General features: G+C 41.6%; 1 protein-coding gene across 9 annotated transcripts in view; it reads right to left on the reverse strand.

The window, feature by feature from the left end:
• SIPA1L1 (signal induced proliferation associated 1 like 1) overlaps positions 1-27,722 on the reverse strand; it is a 145,379-nt gene that overhangs the window by 113,879 nt on the left and 3,778 nt on the right. For 8 of the 9 annotated variants that reach the window (XM_028724783.2, XM_028724806.2, XM_028724792.2 and 5 more), the window contains exon 2: positions 3,030-3,124. The exons of the other annotated variant lie outside the window; for it this stretch is intronic. The gene's annotated coding sequence lies outside the window, so the exon portion shown is untranslated. The remainder of the gene's footprint in view (positions 1-3,029; positions 3,125-27,722) is intronic. 9 annotated transcript variants of the gene reach the window in all.

Genomic DNA, 27,722 nt, shown 5'->3' on the forward strand with positions numbered 1-27,722 from the left:
CCAGCCTCACAATTATATTGTAACAAGTAGCACTAGTCTCCTTTGTCAATCCCAAACTTAACTTCATTCACATTCTTCTGTGGCTGTTTACTCTCCCACTGCAAAACTTCAGCACTAGTGTGTTCATTCAATATCTTTTCTTCCACGTGGCAAAGAGTAACAGATCGAAACATAAGGATGCCATATTTCAAACAGTGAAAACCTGGACAGAAAAGTTGCTGAGCTTTTTTCTTTATGCCAAATCTATTGAGCTTTTTTAAACCTTTGCCAAAAACTGTTGAGCTTTTGGGGCAAAATTGCTTTTTTAAAAATGCCATTTTTAGCAATTTTTATGGAAAAGCAATAATAGCACTGCCAACATGGGCTGCCAAAAGTCCAGATTGTACCAGACATTTTTTACGATTTCCGCCCGGGCACTGCTGCCAACTACAGTATTCCGAATATGTCCAGGAAAATCCGGACGTATGGCAACCCTATCGAAAACTCCCTACCCCAAAGCTCATTCCTCTTTAGTATGAGGGGCAGAATGTTGCCCTTGGATCAAGGCTTGTGGGAGATGAGTGTAAGGCCTGAGGGGACTGTGTGCTGTAAAATAAAGACATTTACAATGCGGTTTGTTCTTATATGAAGAATCTTGGGTATACAATGGAGCATCTCTTGCAGATATCTGCAAAATAACATGCTGGTTTATTTGTGTCTTTATATCACAATGTATTGCTTCTGAAGCTCTTAGAGATGACTTACATACAGGCTATGTAATCAGTCTTGTACTCAAAGCACATAATCCAACAGATTATGCAACTGAATAGCTGTAGTAGCCTGAAGGTATTTTATGCTTGAAACACCAAAGCATCTGCAGAGATATCCTTTAAGTCACAGTATCTCTTAACCTCAGTGTAACCACTACATGAGCTAACTTGTTAGGACTAAAACAAGACAGATAAAAGGATCAGATTAAAGAAGATCAAAAGCACTAGTATTCACCCTGAAAAACAAAACTGATTCAGTTCTTGCAATGAAGTTTCAGCCATTTGTTTAGAAGGGTCTTTATAAAGGCAGAATCTGACCCAATGAGGGAAGGGAGAGAAATTCAAGACCCATAAAATGTAGGCTATAAGAGCCAAAGCAGACTGGTTCTGGTGACTAAAACATCATGTAATTGATGGCTGAGCATATAATACCTTCAAAGATGTTACGTAACTTAGAAAAATGGGCACGGGGCAAAGATATCGTTGCATCAAGATCACCAGTTCCAGGCAAGTCTTAGCTCCATGCAATATTAGCTCCAGCTGGTATGTTATTTGAAGGGTCTACGAAAATAGTTAATCTCATTCCATTTCCATATGTTCAACATATTTTTATCTACCACAACCAGCATACTGACTGTAAACCAAAGGATTAGCCACTGTTTAAATGTTTTTAGTTCTCCTTTCTCAAGATTGCCCTCAGAACAAGAACAAAATCAGCTAATGGCAGCAAGTAATCAGTCTGCGTTCCTACTGATTTTTACTTTAGAGAAAGGCTGTATTTCAGTGGTAGAGTGCATGCTTTTTTGTTCAGACGATCTCAAGTATGATCCCCTGCATCTCCGGGTAGGTCTGGAAAATAACCCTTCCTAAAACTCTGGAGAACCACTGAACACCAGTGCAAGCAATACTGAGATAGATGGAACAATGATCTAACTTGATAGAAGGCAACTTTCTAAACTGTAGCTCACTCCATCACACATTACACTAATCCTCTGTTTACAAATGTTTTATTAAGCAAATGAGTAATTTTTTTCTGTTTCCAAACCAGTAAAGTGCTGCTGATTTAAATTAACCATTTATTTAATGCTTCTGTTACAAAAAAAACTTGCCTTGGTGTTCATTTAAGCAGCCAGCACTGTGATCTCTCTATAGAGAGGAAACCAACATTCAGCAGTTGGTTCAAAATCAGCAGCTGCTCAGTAGAAGAAGACGACGACTTTGGATTTGATATCCTGCTTTATCACTACCCGAAGGAGTCTCAAAGCAGCTAACAATCTCCTTTTCCCTCCCTCCCCCACAACAAACACTGTGAGGTGAGTGAGGCTGAGAGACTTCAGAGAAGTGTGACTAGCCCAAGGTCACCCAGCAGCTGCATGTGGAGGAGCGGGGAATCGAACCCGGTTCACCAGATTACGAGTCCACCACTCTTAACCACTACACCAAAAGGAACCTTAGTGGCTCAGGTTTTGTTCCCACTGACCATGACTGATAGATAGCATTTAGGTTGAGCTTATTCCTCTTCCTCTGAAGATGAAGATTCAGCGATTTCTATTCAAAGAGACCAGTGTCATAAGCAAGCCACCACTGGGTATCTACCCTTAGGTTGTAGCCCTGGTCAAACAGCAGCATCTGTATACATTAAGCACCAATATGAGTGGGAACTAAGCAAGCTATAGTTCTGGACTAAGAAGGGTTAGGGTTAGAAGAGTGAAGACACAAAACTATATTTATTATTATTATTATTATTATTATTATTATTATTATTAACTGGTTGTAGGGGAGGAAGAAAGAGGGCAAGTGCAGGAACCCAAGGGTCACCCAGACTCATTCATGACAACCACAATTCCTGACCACAGCAAGTTGTTATGGGAAGTGGGCTTATAAACTAGGTATCCATGACGAAAAAGAAATGTGTTTGCTTTGACTATACAAAAAAGCAAGTCTCTAAACCTTGGTCAGGATCTTTCCCCTTCCTCTAAAACCCCTTTGCAATGCCCTGTACATCTGAAATGCTACCCCTTACCTCACTTAATTCCAGAAAGAAAAATTCAAGAGTAACTACAAAGCCAAACATCTGGAATTTGGGGCTGTCCATTCCACCAATAATAATAATAGTAATAATTTTATTATTTATACCCCGCCCATCTGGCTGGGTTTCCCCAGCCACTCTGGGCGGCTTACAGCATATATAAAAAACTGTAAAACATCAGACATTAAAACATTTCCAGATACAGGGCTGCCTTCAGACACATTGTGCTTCTTCAAAGTTTATATTCTTACCTCAAGTTTTGTTTGTCTGATCACTCATTAACATAATTGAAGTTCCTATTCCTTTTGTCATCATCACTGTACAATATACCCAGGGAGCATTTCAGCTGTAAAATACAGGGGGGACAAAGAAAAGAGAAAGATTATTTTATAACCATGTAGGAAATGGTTTGACCTCGTAGTAAATTCTGACTTTTAGAACAACCCTTATAGTACACTCCCACCCTTTTCTATACTGTTAAACTCATTTTCACTACACCATAAGTATACATTAATGGGAGTGTTACTGGCTTTTGTCTTAAACATGTCCCTAGCACCTTGACTCTAAAATCTCAAGTTGCTTGAGAAAGTATAAAAGGAAAAGCATAGGAGCCCAGGGCAAGCTAGTTGCAAGGATGTACTTCCTATCTCACATATCAGCATAAAGTTCTTTCACCCCTTCAGGTCCATTCACAATGTTCCTTAATGAAACAGAGGGTGGAATTGAGGGGAGAAGATCCAATAAAAGGCCTCTTCTTCGCTGTAATAGCCCAGCGTGCAGAATGCTCACACATGCATGCCATGACTGAACTCTTATAGTCTATAGCAGGGGTCAGCAAATTTTTTTAGCCGTGGGCCTGTCTATTATCCATCAGACCTTGTGGCGGGCTCGAGAAACAGCACAGAGGGGGAGCTGGAAGAAGAGGTGAGGGGGGCAAGTAGTCCTCCTCCCTACCCCCAGCTGCTGCGCTTACCTTCCCAGGGGCTACCGCCGCCGCCACCACCACCACCGCTGCTACTCATGGGTAAGCAGAGTGAGTTCATCTGCTCTGCTCTCTGACCCACAGGAGCACCAGGGCGGCGACGGAGGGACAATGAGTGGCGCAAAAGGGCTGGCTCCGGAGAGGGGCTGATTAAAATGGCGCTCAGCCAGCCCAGCCCAGCCCAGTCTCCTTCCTCCTCTAGGCAGGGCAGGGAGAAGCCAGGAGGAGGGAGGGAGGAGGCGCCGCCACGATGTGTGGGAGGGAGGGGGGAATGGAATGGAATGCAATGGCATGGGGGGAGGGGAATGGCACAACCCGAATGAACAGAATCCCCACGCCGATCCATGAACAGTCCGCAGGCCAGATCCTGAAGGCAATTGGGCCTGATCTGGCCTACGGACCTTAGTTTGCTGACCCCTGGTCTATAGGAATCTCGTGTGTAAGTGCTGTCTTCACAGTAGGCTGGATTACACCAAATACAAATGTCAACATCTTAATACTGTATATTTTTGCTTTTTCTGCAGAGGAAATCTCAAAGATGGGCAGATTAGAATCGAATCAGGAATGTTTTTTCCTATATCTAATTTAAACAGTCAGTTGCTTTACCACAAGAGATTAATTTTTATAGCAACATCGGTTATGTTTCAGGAGGCTCAAGCAAGAAAAGATCAGCCCTTGAACTAGTTTCTGTGTCCTGGAAGATTTACATCTGTTAAGAAGCAGAAGAGGGGCTATAGCTTGTGTTGCTCACATGTTTTTCACGCAAAACGCCATAGGTTCTATCCTGGGTCCCAGCTGAAACTTTGCCAGCCAGTGTCAACAGTACTGACACTACATGTACCAATGATCTGTCTCAGTTATTAGGCAGTTTCTTGTGTACTACTGTTTCCTGAATAAATGACTGGACTGGGTGGTAAATTGGCTGCTGAAATAAACACCTGTATTCAAATTATATCCAACAGGAGAACTGACATGGGGGGGAAACAAGTGAATAATAATTATATTTAAAAATATATTTATTTATTTTATATAGAAATTTCTATCCTACCCTTCTGGTGCATATGCACAACTCAGCACAGCATACAGTAACTTAAAATCACATCAACACCACCCACTTCACTGCCACACTAAAAACATAACAAAAGCGAAGACCAAAAACATAATCCAACCTTTACACAAAGCTGCTGATACTTCGCAGGCAAAAGCCTGCTTAAAAAAGAATGTATTTACCAACAGGCAGGTGGGGAGGGGAAGGCTACATGTTTCAAGAAACAAGATACTGTACTGTATTCCATAACATTGGTGCAGCCGCTGAGAAGGCCCTATCTCGTGCTGCTCTCAACCATGCTCCCATCAACCATGCCTCCACCCAGGTTGAACACAGAGATGGGCATCTCCTTCTGATCTTAGGGAGTGAGCAAAAGACTACTATGGAAGGAAGTAACTCCTCTGATATTGTAAACCCAAGCTATTTAAAGCTTTAAAGAGAATCAGTGAAGTCTCAATTTGTTACCAGAAACAACTGGCAACCAGTGCAGACATTGCCAGATAGGTGTTAAGACAGACCTACTGCTACATTCTGAGAAGTTCAGCAGAACCCATAGGGATGTACTCCCTCTGTCTAGTTCCCAGTGGAGGTTGTCTACAAAGTCAACCAAAGCTGCTTTGGTTCCAACTTCAGGCATGAAGCCAGACTGAAATGGATCATAATCCATTTTATCCAAGAAACCCTGAAGCTGATATTCTACTATGCCTTCGTGTACCTTGCCAAAAATGGTAAACTTGAGACTGGTTGGTAATCGTCCAACATGATGGGGGGGTTAGAGGGGACCGTTTCAACAGGGGGTTGTAGGTAGTCAGGAACTCCTTTTACATAGGTCAGCGCTCCTGTGAAGGTTCCTGTCAGTCTGGAGGCAGGTTCAAGCATTCAAAATCTGTCAATGACAAGAGGACCGTACATTGTCCCTCCATACCTCTTGTTCAGAACAAAAACAAAAACAAAACAAAATTCAATCCCAAAGTGTATTCTGCTATGTGAAGGAGTCCCAATATACCGTATTTTTCGCCCTATAGGGCGCACCGGCCCATAGGGCACACCTAGTTTTTTTGGGGGGGGGGAATAAAGGGAAAAAATTTATTTCCCCCCCAGGGGGAGCTTCCCCCGACCCCAGCCCCCAGAACAGGCTGCTATCCACAAGCCTGGGGAGCCCGGCGGATATCTGCCCGAAGCCCGGGGCGCGCTGCTCAGCGAGCCCCAGGGTTCGGGATGCAGGCTGCTATCCGCAAGCCTAGGGAGCCCGGCGGGAACTCCCGCGGATAGATTCCTGAAGCCTGCATTCGCCTCATAGGACGCACACACATTTCCCCTTCATTTTTGGAGGGGGGGGGAGTGCGTCCTATAGGGCGAAAAATACGGTAATTTTGGATAGCCCCACAGTTGCTGTGGAGGGCAGAAAGTCCTGAGGCATTTCCAACAAGGTGGTCTTTGCATGGATGTCGAAGTCACTCGGTAACAACAGGCTGGGAAACTCCAGCAACATGGGAAACTACCCTAGCTAGGTCACATAAAGAGCCTGTTATACAACAGAATCTCCCTTCTGTGCCAGCCACCTACCTCAAAAACAAACACTCAATGATTCAAACAGGGCACTAGGTCAGGGTGGGTGGAATCATGATAGACCACAGCAATTCTGCCTCCCTGCCTGCCCATACATGCACAGCTTAGCTGATGGCTCTACAGAGAAACCTGGTACAGTGCTAAAATATGTTTACCCATCCACTTCTTCCAACCATGGCTCTGCAATACATTCTAGGTCAGATCCTGGGAGGTCATATTTTACCACATACTGACATGGCATTCAAAAACACCACTTCCAGACTGGAAGGATTGCCACCATACGCACAAGGACCTTGGTTGACAGGTGAATTGGAAGGATAAAAGTATACCATCCAGTTATCCTTCCCTCTCTGGGACTCTCTGTGAAAATGAAAATAGCAGTTTGCAGATTGTGCAACTCTTTTTTCTCTCTTGCTTAATTTAATTTTAAGTACAACACCCCCAAAACGGGGGGGGGGGGGGGAATCAAGCATTCGAGATCATTATTCTTTTGAGATGAAACTAGATAGTAATCGTCTTGTCATGAGTTTTTCTAATGATCTGCCACTTACAGACCAGACTGACAGGAGCCAACTCTCCTTATGCAATAGAGTATTTTGTAGGGCGGGCAAGCAACCATGTGCTCACCTTCAGAATGCATAGTATCCTTTAAGCTGTATGCTTAAAATAAACCCAAAGCAGGTTCTCCATGCATCCAACTCAATGCTCAAAGGAACAAGGACTAATGGACACTGTGCCTTGTTGGGGTGCTGGGAAATGTAGCTCTGTGAGGGAGAACTGCAGTTCCCAGGATTCTTTTGGGGTATGTGCATTAGATGTGCTTTAAGCGTCTGGTATGCATCTGCCCACACCATTCTGCCTTGAGGATTTCCCATTTTTTCCTGACTCCAGCCCTCAGTAAAAGAGCTGGTTCCAGGCAAGTATGGGACAAGATGAAAAGGATGGAATTGAGGTAAGCGACAACACATCTGGACACTAAGCTAACAGCTGCTGGAAGGAGGATTCACTCAGTTCCTGACCGTCACCTTTGTGCACGGTCACTGAACATGCACTGCTACTTCCTTAGACCCCTTCCACATCTGCAGAGCCTATTGGTTCTTCACTAGGGTCCTACAAGTGAACACACAGTACAAAGCATTCCCCTGTCAAAGATGCCAGCCCTAGCCAGATTTGTTCCGTAAGTCTCCTTGGAGGTAGACCTCACAGGAGACTGAAACTGCAGTTTACCATGTGACGGGTGGTGGAGAGATGAAGGAGCACACCTGCTAATTGTGTATTTACTATTCCTACACAAAGATCTTCATGCACAACAGCTGAGGCACACAAAAGAACTGAGCATGAGTGTATCTGTGTACACATCCCATAAACAGAAGGCTGGCACAGGAGTAGTTGGGGAAGAGAATCTGCTGAGCAAATTTAGGCCAGAGACAAGTTCTGGGGATTTCAGGTTAGTGTCACTTGGCGGTAGCTTTGGTAAACCCTAATGTGATCTACTAGATTTTTTAATTGAATCCAGGGGCCAGGATCGGTTCATCTTTAAACAAAAATGAATTCAGTGCTTTAGACATACAACTCTTAAGAAGCATAATCTACAATTAAGAGTCAATGTGCCTAAACATTAAAAATTAATAACAACAACACGTTTTTGAGTATTTCATCTAATAAAACTTTGCAGATAGCCAGTCATCTGTGCTGAGTAGTTTCAGTGGTTGGGTTGGAATTTTAGAAACACAAAACCACACTGAGCTTCAGAATAAAACATGAAGCATTTCACCCCATTTATCCTTTCACTGCACCAAGTGCTTCATTGTATCAGTATAACTACCACCATGAGCAGTGGTACCTCTGGTTAAGAACTTAATTCATTCTGGAGGTCCGTTCTTAACCTGAAACTGTTCTTAACCTGAGGTACCACTTTAGCTAACAGGGCCTCCTGCTGCCACTGTGCCGCCGCTGCACGATTTCTGTTCTCATCCTGAAGCAAAATTCTTAACCCAAGGTACTATTTCTGGGTTAGCGGAGTCTGTAACCTGAAGCGTCTGTAACCTGAAGCGTCTGTAACCCGAGGTACCACTGTAGTAGTTAAGAGCTACCCTTAGCCAAATAGTTTTGAGTTCAAATCTCTTCTCAGCTATGCTATACATTCACTGGATGTGCCAAAGCAAACCACTCTTTCAGCTTCACCTTCCTTTTTTCAGAGTTGCTGTAAAGATTACTGAAAAAATGTAGATGAAGCTCTAGGAACATAGTGAGTAACTGCCCCAAGCAGAGATTTAAACCTGTCAAGGTCTCCCACATTCAATTCCAGCACAGTATAAATTACATTATGCAGGTCCTCAAGGCACTCCATGATCAACTTACATATTTGTTCTACTGGCGCGACTACACAGCATTTATATTGCAGTTTCTCCAACTAAGTTAACTAACTTACTGTTAATTTTGTTGTGATCCCCAGAGGTCAAATGAACAGGCTGAAGAAATGACTGTGTTTTTGCATCAAATTCATCCATTCAAAAATGGAAAACACAGGAGTTTTGAAGTCATGTAATTGCTAAATTCAGCTTCCTAAGAGTGTCCATTTAGGAATAAAACATTTCCAGTCCTTTCAAAGAATGAATAATTTTTAAAATGTAAGATTGTATTATTTAAATAAGATTCAGTTTCAGTTATATTAAAAGATACTGTAAAAAGTTGTCCTTTAAATAAAATCTGCATGTAATATAAACATGTTAAGTATGCTGATTTAGTGGTAATTGGAGAACTTCAGCAAACCAAAGCAAAGTGCTGCGCTCACAGATTCCCACCCACCTCCTATTTTCTTCCTATTAGGCCAGCAGGAAGAGAGCAGCCAAAATTACTTTATTATCCTGAATCCCAACTTATCATTAAGTACAAACAAGAATCGTATGTAAATCAGCTTTATAACTACAGTTTGAAGTGGGCTTTTTTGAAAGTGACTAGTTTGTTTTACACCAAGATTCCTAGCTGTTGAGATCCACAGAAAGTGTAATATTTACAGTTCCTATGTGGAAAAGCACTACCCCCCCCCAATAATTATCAGCCTAGCTTCTGGACACAGAATGCTGGCCTATGGCCCTTCACTCCAAACGATATTACTTACAGACTTTGCACATATCAAGAAAGCCAGTAAATTAATTTTCATAATCCCCACCTCATCTCTACAGGCAGATATAATTGAGTAGTGCAAAATACATGATCAGAGATCTTGGATTATGCTTCAAGGTGTGAGAATTTAGCTGCAAACCAATTTGTGTTCATTTGCTGCAGCAACTAAATCTTGTTTGTAGAATATATGAATCACAAAATGGAAAAGTCAATGTACACCAGTGATTTTTAAAGGGCTCTCGTCTTAATGACTTACATCAACAACATTTAAAGTAATTCACATCTGCCCTTATGTTTGGGAAGATGTTACAGAAAGTGCGCAGCCAATGCCTGCCGAAAGCTCAGAAACCAGAAAGATTAAGATTTCTGCTATGAGACTTGCCATTTAAGAACATAAGGTAAAGGTACCCCTGCCCGTACGGGCCAGTCTTGACAGACTCTGGGGTTGTGCGCCCATCTCACTCTATAGGCCGGGGGCCAGCGCTGTCCGGAGACACTTCCGGGTCACGTGGCCAGCGTGACATCGCTGCTCTGGTGAGCCAGAGCCGCACACGGAAACGCCGTTTACCTGCCCGCTAGTAAGCGGTCCCTATTTATCTACTTGCACCCGGGAGTGCTTTCGAACTGCTAGTTCCCCCTTTGCCACACCCTCTCTGAGCAGTAGGCTTACGCGCAGAGAGGGGAGGCGTAGGTTGGGGGTCGAAAGACTGCTCTCCTGGGGAAAGTTTAAGGACCTCCCACTCCCAGATTCTGCTAGCGACTGAGCAGACATGGAATTGAGATGCTCTGCATTGTGAATGTTTTCGACAGATAATAAAGCCTTGTAAAGACCAGTGGGAGTCTTGCCTGTTCGCTCTCGAGCAACCACGCCAGCATTCATAACAAATGACATAAAACTTTTATGTTACTGAAGTACAATTGAGGCTAGACTTGGGTAAAATTACCTGGGGGTGGTTGCAAGCACATTAGCGGTTTTAGTTTCTAAAATATCCAAATTACAATCTGCCATCCCATTAACAAGGTTTGAACTTCTGATCTAGAATTCTGTTCTAGATGATATGAGTCTACTCTCAAATATATACAACAAACTAATAGAAATTTCAACAGGAACCGTCGCTGGCCGGAAAACATTATGGGAGAGGAATTTAGGTTGGCAAGACCCAATGGCAAGTTATATGTAATACGTAATAGTTTTGTTGTATTTTCCAGTTGTCACGCAGACCATGCATATATTCTCTTTCAACATAGCAGCTTCAAAGTTTGAACTTATAGCTAAGCAAAGTCTCTGTCACTGACCTTGGTGATTTGTCTTTTAAGATAAGACATACATTTATAATTTACATCAGGTGTGCAATGATATTTTGACCTGTGCTATCTTAGTACATAACTTTTTATTTTATTTTATTTAAGTGAGTGTGCACAATTTTATACCCATCACAATACCCAGCTTCTCTTGGCACAGATTTTGTTCTTCTTATTTGCACAGCTCTGAAAATAAGCTGCCTCTAGCCTAGCCTAGTACTTTCATGTTTTGGATTTCTCATTTCCTCTCTCCTCCCACAGAAACCATGCACAGGATTTCTAGAACAAGTTCAGTTTTGTGTCCTACCCAAAGAATTATTCTAAAAGCAACACTCAAGAAAGCACCAGAGTGGCAGTTTTTATAACAGGAATTTATAAATAGAAGTTCTTCCATGGCTATGATTCTAAAAGTCTGTCCATTCTTTCAGAACCCTGACAATTTCAGCTTATATTTTAAGAAAGGACATTTCCAGATCTCTTGGTTCCACAAACAAGGGTGGAAAGGTTCTGTAAAATAAATTATTATTATTATTATTATTATTATTATTATTATTACCCCTTCCATCTCGCTGGGTTTCCCTGAACAGGGCTGCCTTCAGATGTTTTCTAAAAGTTGTGCAATTCTTTATCTCCCTGACATCTGATGGGAAGGCGTTCCACGGGGAGGGCGCCACTACCGAAAAGGCCCTCTGCCGGGTTCCCTGTAACTTTACTTCTCACAGGGAGGAAACTGCCAGAAGACCCTCAAAAGTGAACCTCAGTGTCCAGGCTGAATGATGGAGGTGAAGAAACTTCTTCAGGTATACTGGGCTGAGGCCATTTAGGGCTTTAAAGGTCAGCACCAACACTTTGAACTGTGCTCAGAAACGTACTGAGAGCCAATGTAGGTCTTTCAGGAACGGTGTAATATGGTCTCGGTGGCCATTCCCAGTCACCAGTCTAGCTGCCGCGTTCTGGATTAGTTGTAGTTTCCGGGTCACCTTCAAAGGTAGCCCCACGTAGAGCACATTGCAGTAGTCCAAACAGGAGATAACCAGAGCATGCATCACTCTGGTGAGGCAAAAGTATGTAAAAAAATGATTTAAATCAAGTCTTACTGATTAGTGATTTAAATCGTGATTTAAATCAATTTGATTTAAATCAATTTGATTAAATCAAATCTACCCTGGCTGGAGGTTTATGATGCAATAAATTTTTCAATGCCTACATCCAAAGTAGTCTACATGGTACCCCCTGACATTGTTTAATTACAACAGCTATCATCCCTGATCTTTAGTCATGCTAGCGGGGCTTATGAGATTTTTATTTCACAACATCTGGAAGGCATCCCATTGGCTAGCCCTGCCCTGGTTATTCAAAACACAAGTATAAGCCTTTGTTAGTGAACATGAAACCACAAATAAACCAAGTTAAGTACCCTACAGAAAACAAAACAGATCATACTTGTGATTTTGCTAGAAATATCACTTTACCTTAAAGATCTCAGAATGCAGAGGGCAAACTGCAAAGCAAGCATTTGCAGCAGTGCGTAATTAAATGGTGGCTATCGTGCTGGAGATTAAAGGGCGATGGGATAGTTCAGTTGTGGGATTATACAGTTAACGGAATTGTTTCACGGACCAAATTAATGAGTCAAACTTTAGTAAAGCATTGGTGTCTCTTCTCATTTAGAGAGGCTTATGATGCTAAAAAAAGTTTCTTTAAAAACCCAGCAACTCAACTCATCATTCATATTTTCAAATACAGTGGTGCCCCGCAAGACGAAATTAATTCGTTCCGCAATTTTTGTCGTCTAGCGAATTTTTCGTCTTGCGAAGCACGAAATCCCATAGGAATGCATTGAAAATCAATTAATGCGTTCCTATGGTCAAAAAAAGTCCAAACAAAGCCAAATTTGGTACAACAACAGTTTATTAACTGCTCTTTAAAGTCACACATACTGTAAAGAGCAGTTCAAAAATTGAAGGGAAAATAAATTAACTTTATAAACAAAACATGTCTTTGTTTTTAGACAAAGAAAACAAAGTCGCGAGACGTTTTCGTCTTGCGAAGCAAGCCCATAGGGGAAATTCGTCTTGCGAGGCAAATCGAAAACGGAAAAACCTTTCGTCTAGCGAGTTTTTTGTCTTGCGAGGCATTCGTCTTGCGAGGTACCACTGTACTGAAACATGAGCATGTTTTTTCTCAAACCATAAGACAAGTTATCTATAGTCATATCTCTAACAGCATATAGGGAAATGTCCATGCAGTGTTTGTGTGAACATCATTCTCTATTGTAAGACAGAACAATAATCATTTATTTAAAAGAAGAAGATTCCATTTCTAGTTCTGGAATCGACTAAGTAGATGGTAATCAGTATGAAATCACATACTTGCTAAGAGTTTATTACATTTATTAGCTGATTTTCTGAACAATCAACTGCACACAAATCAACATACAAAAATAGAAGTCCCTTTATTTCTTTTGCCTTAGTACTTATTTCTTCTGCCTTTGAGGCAGATAAACCCAGGGCAGCTAAGCCAGTCATAACACAATACTTAGCCAAGTCACTGATCAAGTAATGGCAGCACTCCTGCCATAACAGAAGCAAGTAGCTGTTTTATGAAATCTGGAGCAAAAACAAACATGCTGGTTCATAACTGTCTTGTTTTTAACAACTTGCCTAGGAGTCATAGGTGACCAGGAATGCAGACTACCAGCCTGTCTTAAAGGCTGGTAAAAAAATGTGCAGGCCAGTAACTGGTCCCATCACGTCCTGGCAAATAGAAGGGGATGAAATGGAGGAAGTGAGAGATTTTATTTTCTTGGGCTCCATGATCACTGCAGATGGTGACAGCAGTCACAAAATTAAAAGATGCCTGCTTCTTGGGAGAAAAGCGATGACAAACCTAGACAGCATCTTAAAAAGCAGAGACATTGCCTTGCCAACAAAGGTCCGTATAGTGAAAGCTATGGTTTTCCCAGTAGTGATGTATGGAAGTGAGAGCTGGACCATAAAGAAGGCTGATCGCCGAAGAATTGATGCTTTTGAATTATGGTGCTGGAGGAGACTCTTGAGAGTCCCATGGACTGCAAGAAGATCAAACCTATCCATTCTTAAGGAAATCAGCCCTGAGTGCTCACTGGAAGGACAGATCCTGAAGCTGAGGCTCCAATACTTTGGCCACCTCGTGAGAAGAGAAGACTCGTTGGAAGAGACCCTGATGTTGGGAAAGATGGAGGGCATAAGGAGAAGGGGACAACAGAGGACGAGACGCTTGGGCAGTGTTCTCGAAGCTACTACCATAAGTTTGACCAAACTGCGGGAGGCAGTGGAAGACAGGAGTGCCTAGCGTGCTCTGGTCCATGGGGTCACGAAGAGTCGGACACGACTAAACGACTAAACAACAACAAGAAGTAACTTGTGTGCTTATTTCCAAGACTAGGTTCATACAAAACTCAAATCACTTTTCAAATTGCAGTACTGTAACTACATGAATGATGAACTATAAGCTTCTAAATCTCTCATCAAATCTCTGTGCTCACAGCAGAATTTTCCTAAAAGCCCTGGCTGTCCTTAAATCTGATACCATGAGTCAACAGTAACATTCCTGATCTAAATTTCTGCTACTATATTGGGGCCTGCTAGCCTCAGCATATGCTTTATAAAGCACCAAGAACTAAGGTTTGCAGTGAATTTGGTTGCTGTTAACATGCTGCTAACATGTGAGAGTGAGAACAAGGCACTCATTCAATAAGGGGCATCAAAAGAGCCTAAATTATTCAGAAGAAGCCACTGATATTAATTGCTGTACAGTAAGTTTGTTCAAGAAGCCTTGGTATAACAATACCAAGCTGCCGCATACACCCCAGCTCAAGTAAATCAATAAAAATACTTATTGATTTACCCACTAAATTTGCTTTATCTGCCCCCCACTAACATGAAGCCTGCCTCCCCAACATAAATCCTGGCTACGCCCATGAATAATAACTAACTGGGAACAACAACTACAATATATTAATAAACAGGGAACCTAAAAGGAAGAGAGGAAAGCTGTTATAGGAGAGAGAACTGAATGTAAAAGGATAAGAAAGGATAAGGGAGGTGAGATGAAAACAACTGGGGATAATAAGGTATAAGGAGAATGGGAGAAGAAATTACAGGGGCTGAGTAAAATACGTTCAGAGGCATGTCAGGATGTGAAGGGAATATATATATATATATATATATATATATATATATATATATAGCTTCTCTGCTTAGAGCCTTTGGATCAGCAAATTTGGGAGGTTGAGCCACATGTCTGTACAGTGGTACCTCTGGTTACGAACGCTTCTGCTTACGAATGCTTCGGGTTGCGAGCTCCGCTAACCCGGAAGTAGCTGCTCCTGGTTGCGAACTTTGCCCCAGGATGTGAATGGAAATCATGCACACAGCAAGAGGCCTCATTAGCAAAAGCACACCTCAGGATAAGAACAGTTTCAGCTTAAGGACGGATCTGCGGAATGAATTAACTTTGTAACCAGAGGTACCACTGTACTGAGATTCTGTGAAACTATGGAACTCCTTCCACAATGAAAATTTTGAGGCAAAGAATTCAGATATCAGTGGACAGGGATGTCAGCAATTTCCAGCTGATTATGCCAAATTCTGATTCCATCTGTTTCTGTTCTGTGATTGGTTCTACCCCTGTGATTGGTGGTCCTCAGTAATTTGCAACCATCTCAAGTTGGCCCTAGTGGTAAGAAAGTTTGAGAATCCCTGCTCTAGGGCATCAGAAAATTTCCTGATGCAAGTTATCCTATGCAAATTTCCAGATGATTTTCCAATTCAAATATTTCTGGAAAACCCACATCACTGGTACTGGGTTAAATAGGCAAGGAAAGCAATGAGGCAAGGAGTTTGCATTGCTACTGAAGCAAATAGTTGCTCATACTGTGGAGCTGATTTGGAGGGGAAGGTTTTATAAGGCCTGTTATTGGCCCATTTGCTTGTGAGATTAGTGTGGGGTTAGTTAACAGTCAAGCCCCCTTGGATCAAAGAGTTTAATCTGTCTGGTTAACAGATGAGAGTGCTGGTGGGTGCAGGCGCTAAGACACTATGTTGTCCCCATTCAAGATCTTCCCTAGAAGGGTCTCTGTACCTTTAGAGCAGAGACTCCTTCCTCAACTCCAAGCTTAGCAGGAGATTATAATAGTGTTCCTCAGTGTGCTTCCAAGCATAGGGTGGCACAGAAGGTCCCAAACATTCTGCTTATGGCTTGGAAGGGATATATTAACTTTGACATCATACTGATCACAGACAAGTGCCTCCACAGTGCAGAGACAAGATCTCACCATTCTGGGACAAAGTCCTGGCAAGTAAAATTTTGGCTGATTACAAAGACCAGCCAACATTTAGGAACTCTTGAATCCAGGTCTTCAACAAAAGCAAGCCATAATCTCTAGCCCAGGGTGGGGAAACATTTTCAGCCCAAAGGCAGCATTTCTTCATCAGTAACTTTTTTAGAAGTTGCATGGAAAATATTTTTAAAGTGTTAGTCTGAAAAGAAACAGTCTGAGAACTTGGATTCAAAGACAATAGAATATATGTGAGAAGCCAGAGGACCAAGTCACAAATGTACACGTCTCTAACTTTTGAAAGTTGGCAGCCTATCACAGTAAATAAGAGGAATGTTTGAGTAGGATATGAATAATGAATGTGCTCTGAACACAACTGGAATGTTTACAGTAGTAAACTAATTTGCACTGCTCCAACTGTTCTAACAAAATCAATAGCAGAAAGTGTCAAACAAATAAAAGCTTTATGTGCAATTACAGCAATATAAATATTGATGCACAAAATATAACACATCTATCCACTAGATGATCAAACCTTCTTTTGGACATCCTCCATGAGACGCACCATAAGAACTTCCAAACACAAATGCATCAAACCTCTTCATTGCTTCCTGTTTTGTTTATTTTCCAACCATGCAAGGGACTACCTGCTAGTCTTATTCTATAACTAAAGAAGTAGCTATACAAAGCTCTACAAGGAGACGAAGTAAGGCTTGCATGTGCCTGCCAGAATCAAATTGCAAACCCTAGTTTATATAAATAAAAAAGGCAGTATAAGTGCAGTATACGATATGATATTATTTTTGTATTTCCTTTCAGTCCAGAAGAATCACCAATAAAATACACACCACAATAACACCAGGATTGCTTCTGCAGCACATGGTACAGTTCTGACAGTATATAAACCAGTAGTGCCTGAAGAGCACACATGTTAAGCAGTGAGAGTGATAAATTTAAGAACTGGGAAGAAAATCAGAAATGAATTACCCCAGATCAGAAAACTACCCTTCATGGGCAGGGCCCAAATCCTGTCCAATTTCAAAAATGGCTCATAACAGGCTCACCCCAGCATCAACAAGTCCTTCCTGACACCTGTCTCTCCCCTTTCTCAAAAAGTGTCATTGCAGAAAAAGGAAAGGCCAATGGCAGGGAATACAGATATGTTGTAGAAATACTAACTTTACCAGTAGAGGTAATGTTTGAGACCCAGGTGTTCATCAAGAGAATCCATTACTACCAGGGAATATGAGAGGCTGCGTCACCAATGCCTCCCATTCCAGCAACAAAGAGGACATTGAGAACTCTATTTTCCAGGCTCCCCTAGCAACAATGGAAATCCCCTCTAGCATCCAGGCCTTTAAAAATATAGTATCTCTGGCACTGCTGAAATCCTCTACCCCACCTTCCTGACACCATTAGTAATGGTAGGTTTGGGGGGGAAAGGGCTGGAGAAACCCAGGCTGAAGGGGTACAGTGGAACCTTGGTTGTTGGACGTAATCCGTTCCAGAAGACAGTTCGACTTCCGAAACGTTCGACAACTGAGCATAGCTGTCAACTTTCAGATTTGAAAATAAGGGATCAGCAGCTTCGAAAATAAGGGATCAGCAGCCTCACCTTTCCTGGGGCCAGTCTACGGGATATCTAACAATCTGGGATAGCAGCGGGAAACGGCGCTGGAATAAGGGAATTTCCCGCAAAAAAGGAAAGGTTGACAGCTATGCAACTGAGGCACAGTTTCCGGTTGGCAAATTCCTTTTTAAAAATGGAGAAAACTTCCGAGGCATGTTCAAAAACGGAAGCATTCACTTCCAGGTTGTCGGCGTTCGGGTTTCGAATTGTTCGGCTTCCGAAGCATTCAACAACCAAGGTTTCACTGTACTTCACTGAGCCTTGTCATTCTGAACTCTCTCAAATAATTCTTGGAAATGACTCCAGAAACCAGAGAAACAGGGAACCAATTGCAATGTGGCATGGTTGTGGAGCAGCCCACCTTTCACTGTTTTAACTACTTGTGAAACAAATATTTTCCCCACTTTTATGTGTCACTAATGGGAACATTATTTTACAGGCAAGTAGGATACATTGCTGGGACGGGGATGGCACTGTGGTCTAAACCACTGAGCCTCTGGGCTTGCCAATCAGAAGGTCGACGGTTCGAATCCCTGCGACAGGGTGTGCTCCTGTTGTTCGGTCCCAGCTCCTGCCAACCTAGCAGTTTGAAAGCACGTCAAAGTGCAAGTAGATAAATAGGTACTGCTCTGGCGGAAAGGTAAACGACGTTTCTGTGTGCTGCTCTGGTTTCACCAGATAAGCTCCACTATTCATATGCAGCCCTGTGCCAACCTGACAGAAGTCCAAACCTGAGAAGATTCTGTTAGACTGAAGTCTGGGGATTAGAGAAGCTAGTGACTTGGAAGTTACATCTGTTGCAACAATCTTTAAGATGCTACTTCAGGGGTCAGCAAACTTTTTCAGCAGGGGGTCGGTCCACTGTCCCTCAGACTTTGTGTGGGGTAGGACTATATTTTGAAGGGGGGGAAATGAACGAATTCCTATGCCCCACAAATAACCCAGACATGCATTTTAAATAAAAGCACACATTCTGCTCATGTAAAAACACCAGGCAGGCCCCACAAATAACCCAGAGATGCATTTTAAATAAAAGGACACATTCTACTCACGTAAATACATGCTGATTCCTGGACCGTCCGCGGGTCGGATTTAGAAGGTGATTGGGCCGGATCCAGGCCTTAGTTTGCCTACCCATGTGCTACTTAAACACAAAAGCAGAATCCAAACACACAAATGACTTTAGCAACATATGCCTGAAATTAGCAGAGGGAAAATGCTGCCCTTGAAGTCATAAATCTGCCCCCTCAGTGAGGTTCTTAATGAGTCTTGGCAAGGCAGGTGCCCTGCTGTCTTGGACATGAAGTTCAGCACAAGACTCTGCTTGCAAATACAACCTAAGACAGGCCTGGCAGTCTGCATACAATGCTGCAATAGGGTAGAGCACACATCTGCATTACACCACTGCTAGGCAAAATGAAAGGTGGACTATTTATTATCACGACACGTTTAATTATTCACTTCTTTTTAAGTGGTGCTGTGGGAATCAATGCCAACATTCACTTGGAGTTCTGCAGGTACATTGCTGATGCCTTCCTGCAACTTGCCCTTTAGTAATACAAAGGAACAAGTGATACCTGGAACAAATTGCTGCAACATGAGATGCTCCTCTTTAGGGACCTCCAGTCCCACACCTTCTCATTCCCCCCCCCAAACAATATATTACTTATTTTCTGCATATATAATAATGAACAAACAGAAAATGGAAAAATAAACCATGTCCAGAGAGGAATTCCAGTCTACACTCATTTCCACAGTTCGATTAGTACAAGTCCAGAGGGAAAGAGAATTTGAGTGCCCAGTCCAGCTTAAAACAGATTTTTGCTAATACTTAAGTCCTTCATCCAATGCAAAGCCCTGCATAGTCATCACTGCCTTCACCCTCTCTCCAAGAATCTACAAAATGCTGGTACTAGTGTCAAATCTCACCCTTCCAAGTCTAGGTCTCTCTCTCTCTCTCTCTCTCTCTCTCTCTCTCTCTCTCTCTCTCACACACACACACACACACACACACACGTTAATCAACAGTCTCTGCCCACTGTACATGCTGAGCACTCCAAGGACTGTTGTTGGTTTTTAATTTTTAAAAAGTGATGGGGAGGAAAATATGCCAAAAGTGTTTTTGTACTTTTGCAAATCTCAAGATACTCCAAGCCTAATGATACCCCCTTCTGTGTGGCTACTGTTGTTCTGGCTACATAAGCAAGTAAAGCAACAGCACTTGCAGTACCAAACTGGGTAAGAAGATAGGGAGATAATGATAACAGTAAGACATGATTTCCATAAGACACCAATGGTCAATATCTAGAACAGAACAGTTCTCACAAAATCCTTTCTGAGTGAGTTTTTACTAATGTTATGCTAATGACATTTAAACTGCAACAAATTGAGGAAGTATTTATGTACAATAGGCCCCCAGCTGGCTCTAATCTCACCATTTATCAAAAACAAGTAATCAGGAGGAGATTTGCAAGCTAACTGGATGCAACTACTCATCTCACAGTATTTAATACAACCCCCTCATTGAACACAAAGATGCAGATACAGATTGGTAGTAGCCTTCACAATACATGCTGGAAATAATTTGTATTGCTGGAAATAATTCATAAAACGACATCATCAATACTGGACTAATTTTTTAAGTGTTTTCATTCCAATTTATTAATGAAGTAAAAGTGTTGTACAGGCTGACTCTCCAGAATTAATGAAAAGCCCAACACTTGACAATTCAATTCAACTTAATCCCCAGGAAATTAGCTCCACAACTTTTGTGTCTCCAATATAGTACAGGAGCTCCTCTGTACCAGACATTAAGGTATGCCAGTATACATGCACTGAGCTGCGGTAACTTTTTTCTGAATAGTGCATTATGAAGGTTATGTGCCTTTACACAAGGAGATAAAGCTTTTCACAAAAAAATAGCTAAATTTCATCCAATCTGTGGCTTGATATTTTACAGCACGGTCATATTCATATTGTAAACTGCTTTGAGGTTTTTTCTACAATCAAGTGGTATATAAATTTTATGAAATTAAAAAAAATATTTATATCTACTCAGAAGTAGGTTTCATCGAGTTTAAAATACATGGGTAAAAGAATGCAGTGATTGTGTAATTTCTGCCAAGTCATCAAGGAGTAGGGGGATATACAAACTGGCAATTTGCATGGGACATTAAACCACAATTAAAATAAGCTACAGTTTAATGTGAATGAGCAACATGCTGATGCACACTGCTGAAAGCCAAGGCACTTCACTTTCCCCCTAAACTTCCCACACTCCCAGGGAAAGAACAATAGTCTGACTTGTCATGTTTATTTCTCCCAGATAAACTCACAAGAAATAAGTGAAGATGAACCGTTGTCTTCTGTTCATGGTTTGTTTGGAAAGAACAGACAACACAGCTGCAACAGAAGCACGAGCAGATAAGGAGCCAAGTGCCCAGGATTTCAGCAGCTGTTTCACATTAAACCATAGTTTATTTTAACTATGGTTTAAGGTAATATGCAAACTGAGTTTTCATGTAGCATTCTATGGGCTTTTTAACCTGTATTTCTTTCGTGTGAGACGTGTGTTTTACACTGAGCTCGGGTTCTGGGCAACAGGTTATTATGAACACTGTGAATTATACCTTTATAACTTGAAAAAGTTTGTACTGGTGCTGAATAACTTGCATGTATCAGCAAGTTTTAGTCACCCAACAATCGTATAAATCATATCCTAGCTTATTACTACAGCTCTGGTAGCAAAGCAATGCATTAATGTTGTAGCATCATCAAGGGAACAGAATCTATTCAATTCATGTCACAGACTACACTGATGCCCTTTGGTAAGGAATTCTGCACATCAGTTAACACAGTGACAAATAGATAAAACAAGGGCCTCATTTCCAAGGGTCAGTTGGGTATGTCTGTTGAACAGACTACTATGGCATAATACTGGAAAGGAGAAGGGAAGAAAAGCTCCATTGCAGGGGTATGGAACCTGTGGTCTTTAAGCTGCTGAACCACAATTCCCATCATCCCTGGCCATTGGACATGCTAGCTGGAGCTGATGGGAGCTGGGGTATGACATCTGGAGGACCACAGATTCCCTCTCCCCTGCTGTACTGGGATACCACAATGCCAGTATTTGACTGCTGGGGGAAGAGCTCACACTTATATAAGAATTGCAATGAGCCTCATTAGAGCTGTACTCCCTTCATATAGAGCAGCGGTTCTCAACCTGTGGGTCCCCAGATGTTGTTGGACTACAACTCCCATCATCCCTGAGCTCTGGCCTTGCTAGCTAGGGGTGATGGGAGTTGCAGTTCAACAACATCTGGGGACCCACAGGTTGAGAAAGGCTGATATAGAGACACAAATGTACCATTCCCCTCCCCCAATGCTTCTAGCGAAACATGGAATGTGACATCAGTGGAAAGGAACGTGTAAATACTATTAGTAAGCGTTCAACTTTTTTTTAACCCTTTCTATGATATTCCATGTAATTTACTTTGCTTTGTCCAATTAGGGCTCATTTTATATAGTAATAAAAGTAAAGGACCCCTGGATGGGGTTCCAGCGCTCGTCTCACTTTCAGGCCGAGGGAGCCAGCATTTGTCCACAGGCGGCATTCCGGGTCATGTAGCCAGCATGGCCAAACCACTTCTGGGGCAACGGAACACCGTGATGGAATATATAGTAATATCTTCAACCATTAACAATGATTGTAAGCAATGGGATAGATTACATATAAGTTGTTATTTTAATCAATGTCAATTTCTGAGCACATTTTTTTTAAAAGCCTCAGCAGCAAAACTGTTACACACCTTTTATCATCAACAGACCCACACAGGTGCACCAACCAATTCGAATGCATGTCTTGCATCACAGAATGCATACAAAAACAAGCCTTGTTTGTGTTTAATATTATAGCCCTTAACTGCAAGAACAGGCATGAAACACCCACGTACGAAAGCACAGCCAAGAACTGCTATTATGTGCTACCACCTGTAAAATATTGTTGAAACAGTGCGCACTGCATCACAAAATCTGCTCTTTCTCCAATAAAACACCACAGAGGTGCAGATAAGCCAAAAAGTCAATCTTTCCAACAGCCAAGGCAACCTAGAATGAAAATTATAATTGTAACTGCCAGGAATCCCTTTAAAGAAAGGTCTAAATCCCTTAGGATGCACACTTACATCAACACAATCCACTTCACCAGTACTAAATACTTCCCAGTAGTAATGGCAAAGGTGAGAGCACTGCTGCATCGATGGCTTACTCTTTAAAAGAAAACAAAATTAGAGTTCTGCATCACTAAAAAGAAGATCTATTGATAGTGGCTTGCTGCTCAGGCAGCTATTGCCCAGACAGCTCATTATTTGGTAAAACAGTCGTCATCATCTTGCTACTCCAGGTACACTTGGAAAACATCGCACAATACTGGCAAATATGCAAGCCTTCCACCTACCCTTGGACCAAACAAGTTCCATGCCTTCAGAACCACAAGGCTTGTCTACTGGGAGGAGAAAGCGCTCACACCCTAGAGAAGCTTCCCCCAACCTGGTGCCCTCCTGTCATTCCTTGCCATGCTCATTGGGGCTAACAGCAGTTGTAGTGCAAATCATCCAGAGGGCCATAGGTTGAGAAAGTTGCCTTCGAGACTCAAAATAAGACAGATCACAGCCATTGGACTCCCACCAAGCATGGGTGCTTAAAACAGCACTGATGTTCCTGGTCCAAACTAGTTTTGGAGTAAAAAATCTGGCCCTACATTCTTTAAATATTGGCACCATTCCCATGTGCACCCTCTCTGCAACGCCCCTTAACAATGCCATCAATTCACAATTACTGAGCAATAGCAGCACAGATAAGCATTTTTGGTGGTTAAACTACAGGAGGGAAATCCCTCTCTAAGCTTTTTATCAGTTTTGCCTACATTTGAAAATGGAAAACAAAAAATGTTTTATTTTAATTAATTTTATATTCCTTATATCATTTTTTAGCAGATTATGAAACACTTAGACTTAGAGCAGGCACGTCCAAAGTCCGTTTTGGGGGCCTAATGCAGCCCGCCGGTCAGTTTATTTCCTGGGGTAAAATCCAAAAAAAACCCTCCAAAACTGGTCGGCCCTTCACTTCATCAAATCTGGCCCTCTTTGAAAAAAGTTTGGACACCACTGACTTAGAGCCTTCTACCCCCTACACAACTGCATAGGAACAAAAGCATATGTAAAAAGAACATAAAATTGCAGATTTTGAAAACCATTGACCAATCTACCCATACAATTGCTCTATTAAGGTAACTATTACCACTTTTACATTACAGAAGACAAAGGGAAAGGTCATGGATTAGCAAGTGGGTAGTGGGGTTCTGGGGCACAGTGTGTCTGGGCAGCCATATATAAAGGATACAGCTGGCAGAAAATGGATAAGCAGAAAGAACCAACCAGAAAATCCTTAGCTGAAAAAGCATTAAGCTTTTACGGTGGTACTTCGGGTTAAGTACTTAATTCGTTCCGGAGGTCTGTTCTTAACCTGAAACTGTTCTTAACCTGAAGCACCACTTTAGCTAATGGGGCCTCCTGCTGCTGCCACGCCACCAGAGCACAATTTCTGTTCTCATCCTGAAGCAAAGTTCTTAACCTGAGGTAATATTTCTGGATTAGCGGAGTATGTAACGTGAAGCGTATGTAACCTGAAGCGTGTGTAACCCGAGGTACCACTGTACTTCCAAACCCGTTTCTCAGCACTTATCAAGAATTCTGCTAGCACAAATATAGCATGTCCCTTTCAAATTTTAGAAGACATGGAGGGGTCCTCATAGGGAGTGAGGCCCCACCAATAAGGCAAAATGGCCTTTCCTGGCCCTATCCTGACATCTACATGTTATGTGTGGACCTCTGCAGATGGAAAGTCTGTACTTCTCCAAAAACCAGAACCCTGATCATGGAATACTGCCGCTCCGAGGGGAGCCTATGCAAATAAACCTCTAAGCCATGGGTAGGCAAACTAAGGCTCAGAGGCCGGATCCAGCCCACAGACAGTTCGGGAATCAGCATGTTTTTACATGAGTAGAATATGTCCTTTTCTTTAAAATGCATCTCTGGGTTATTTGTGGGGCCTGCCTGGTGTTTTTACATGAGCAGAATGTGTGCTTTTATTGAAAATGAATCTCTGGGTTATTTGTGAGGCATAGGAATTCGTTCTCCCCCCCCCAAAAAAAAAATATAGTCCGGCCCCCCACAAGGTCTGAGGGACAGTGGACCGGCCCCCTGCTGAAAAAGTTTGCTGACCCCTGGTTTAAAGTCACAGACAACAGGTACTGAGCATAAATAGAAGGACGAAGAAGAATATGTTCATTATTCTCCAACTGACAAATTACCAAATGGGAAAACAGGAAACTGCCTTATACCAAGTCAGAACATTTGTCCATCTTGCTTGATTATAAGGTGGTACCTTGGGTAACAGACGCTTCAGGTTACAGACTCCCCTAACCCAGAAATAGCACCTCAGGTTAAGAACTTTGCTTCAGGATGAGAACAGAAAATGTGTTCCAGCGGCATGGCAGCAGCAGGAGGCCCCATTAGCTAAAGTGGTGCTTCAGGTTAAGAACAGCTTCATGTTAAGAACAGACCTCCAGAACGAATTAAGTACTTAACCTGAGGTATCACTGTAGTATTATCATAATGATGAGCAACTGCTCTCTAGAGTTTCAGATCAGAAGAATAATTCCCAGCCTTAAGTGGATATCCCAGTGACTGAACCTGGGATCTTTTGCATGTAAAGCATGGGTTCTCCCATCCAGCTACAGTCATACAACTATCATTTATATGAATCAGAAATTAAAGCGGTACACTGTCAGTGATGACAGTTAAGTGATGAGAACATTTTTCAAGAACTGGATATCAAGCATTAATAGCAAAATATCAGATCCAAACATGTTTCAATCTACAGCTCTCTTCATTATTCTTAATATCATTAAGGACTTTTAAGATGAGTGGAAGAAGGATAATTAGCCTCATCAAACCTTAGAAGTAGCCTAGTCAGGTTTGTAGAGTTAGGTTCTTGGTGAGAGGAGGAGTTCTCTTTAATAGAGAAGTGTATTAAAAATTGTTTCAAACACTTGGCCTTCTTAATGGTCGTGGCCCACTTTTATTATAGTTTGGTGGGTCGAATTAGATTTCTCAACAAGATCACCGCATATACATATATTTCCAGGCAGCATGGGGATTAAATCAAATCTTCAATTAAAGAAAAACTTGTTTTGAAATGGAAACCAAACCACATTTTCTCCAGCATTTGTGAAGGAATCAAAATGCCTTCACACCAACTGCCTGTCATGTTGAATACAGCTAAATTTGCAGTAATAGTTTTCCAACTCAGGAAAGACTTGCAACCTGAGATACATGCCACGTGTGCATGTATGTTTTATATTTCATGTGTTCTTTTGCATGTGTTTTAGTATGCCTTTTCTATTATTTTAGCTTGTTTGTTAGAATCTGTTTGCTCAATCTCTCCCCCCCCCCCCCCGCTATAACCTGAACCAATGAATTTTGGATTAGATAACTTATGCCATGAAATTTGACTGAGGGAGGGTGAGTCTACTGATTCTTCTGGACCTTTTACAGCTTCTGATGCCATTGACCATAATAACCTTTCTGGTGCAACTCTCTAGGATGAGACTTGGAGCCACAGTGTGATAATGGCTACGGTCCCTTTCTGGGGTTAAAAAGCCAGAATATGGTGCTGGGAGACTTTTGTTCCATCCCTTGGCCATTGATATTTAGGGTTAATTGGACATCTAGCCCTAAAGTTCTGTCTTTGTTCTCATGCTTTTCAACAGGTATATAAAACCACAGAGAGAAATCAACTGATGGTTTGAGCAGAGGTAGCATTAATATGTGGATGAAACACAGCTCTATCTTTCTTTTCCACCATCTAATTCCAGGGACATAACCCTGAATAGGTGATCTGGGAAGCTCCAGGGTTACATGAGATGTTTACAAGATTCACCATTACATAAACCTTTGCTATCACAAACCAATGAGTACTTGTAAGCAGTAAGGAACTAGAAAATGTTAAGGAGTAACAATTGGATAAAAATGATAACAAAATGCAGAGGAGATGTAAAGAATCAGTAGAAGGGAGTGGAAGGAAGTCTTGAGGTTTAAAGAACCTCAAAAGAAAGTTTGTAAAATAGTAGGATTCCTTATTAGAAGTTCAAATGTTAGATTGTGGTTTGATTTTTGTATCTTTATTTTATTAATATCTGTGAAAATTAATAAAAAAGTATTTACAAAACACACACACTAATGAGTACTAACAATAGTGAAGAAAGTTAATTCCATGAGGCAATTGTAGAGAACTAAAATCATAAGAGCAACCTAGAAGATCCCATAATTAGTACTAATAAATAGCTATTGAAATAATTAATTAACAGTATGAACAATCATCACCAAGTTTATTTTTTATCACTTGCAGGTGTCCAATTCGCTAAGGAGTTACTTTTTAAAAAGCAGCTTTATATCTCAAATAAGAATCAAAATGAAGCCAACAATTTATAAATATGTATCAACTGGGGAATCTTACGTTAACAGAGATTCTTGGGAAGCAAAGTCACTGAGTCATATCTCCCTGGAAACATGAAACTAAGAACAATCCAGCACATTTTCATCTGATTATAAGATGATATTTAACACACAATTACCCTTCTTAAAATAAAATATATATCCAGATCTACCAAGAGCCATGGAACATCACATTCAGGTTCCTTTCAAATTGAATTAATTCAACTGATTTAAAAATGACAGACTGGACTATCGAAATAGAAAATTAGCCAACAAACCCTGTGATAGAATCTCCCCCTACCTAAGATACAAAGGAGCATGGCATTTCCCCCTAGTTGACCGTAGCATGATATCAAAAGAAATCCAGCATACACACACATTTACAAAAACACTACAAAACTATATACCAAATT

This window comes from Podarcis muralis, chromosome 1 (assembly GCF_964188315.1).
Source record: "Podarcis muralis chromosome 1, rPodMur119.hap1.1, whole genome shotgun sequence".
NCBI classification, from domain to species: Eukaryota; Metazoa; Chordata; class Lepidosauria; order Squamata; family Lacertidae; genus Podarcis; species Podarcis muralis.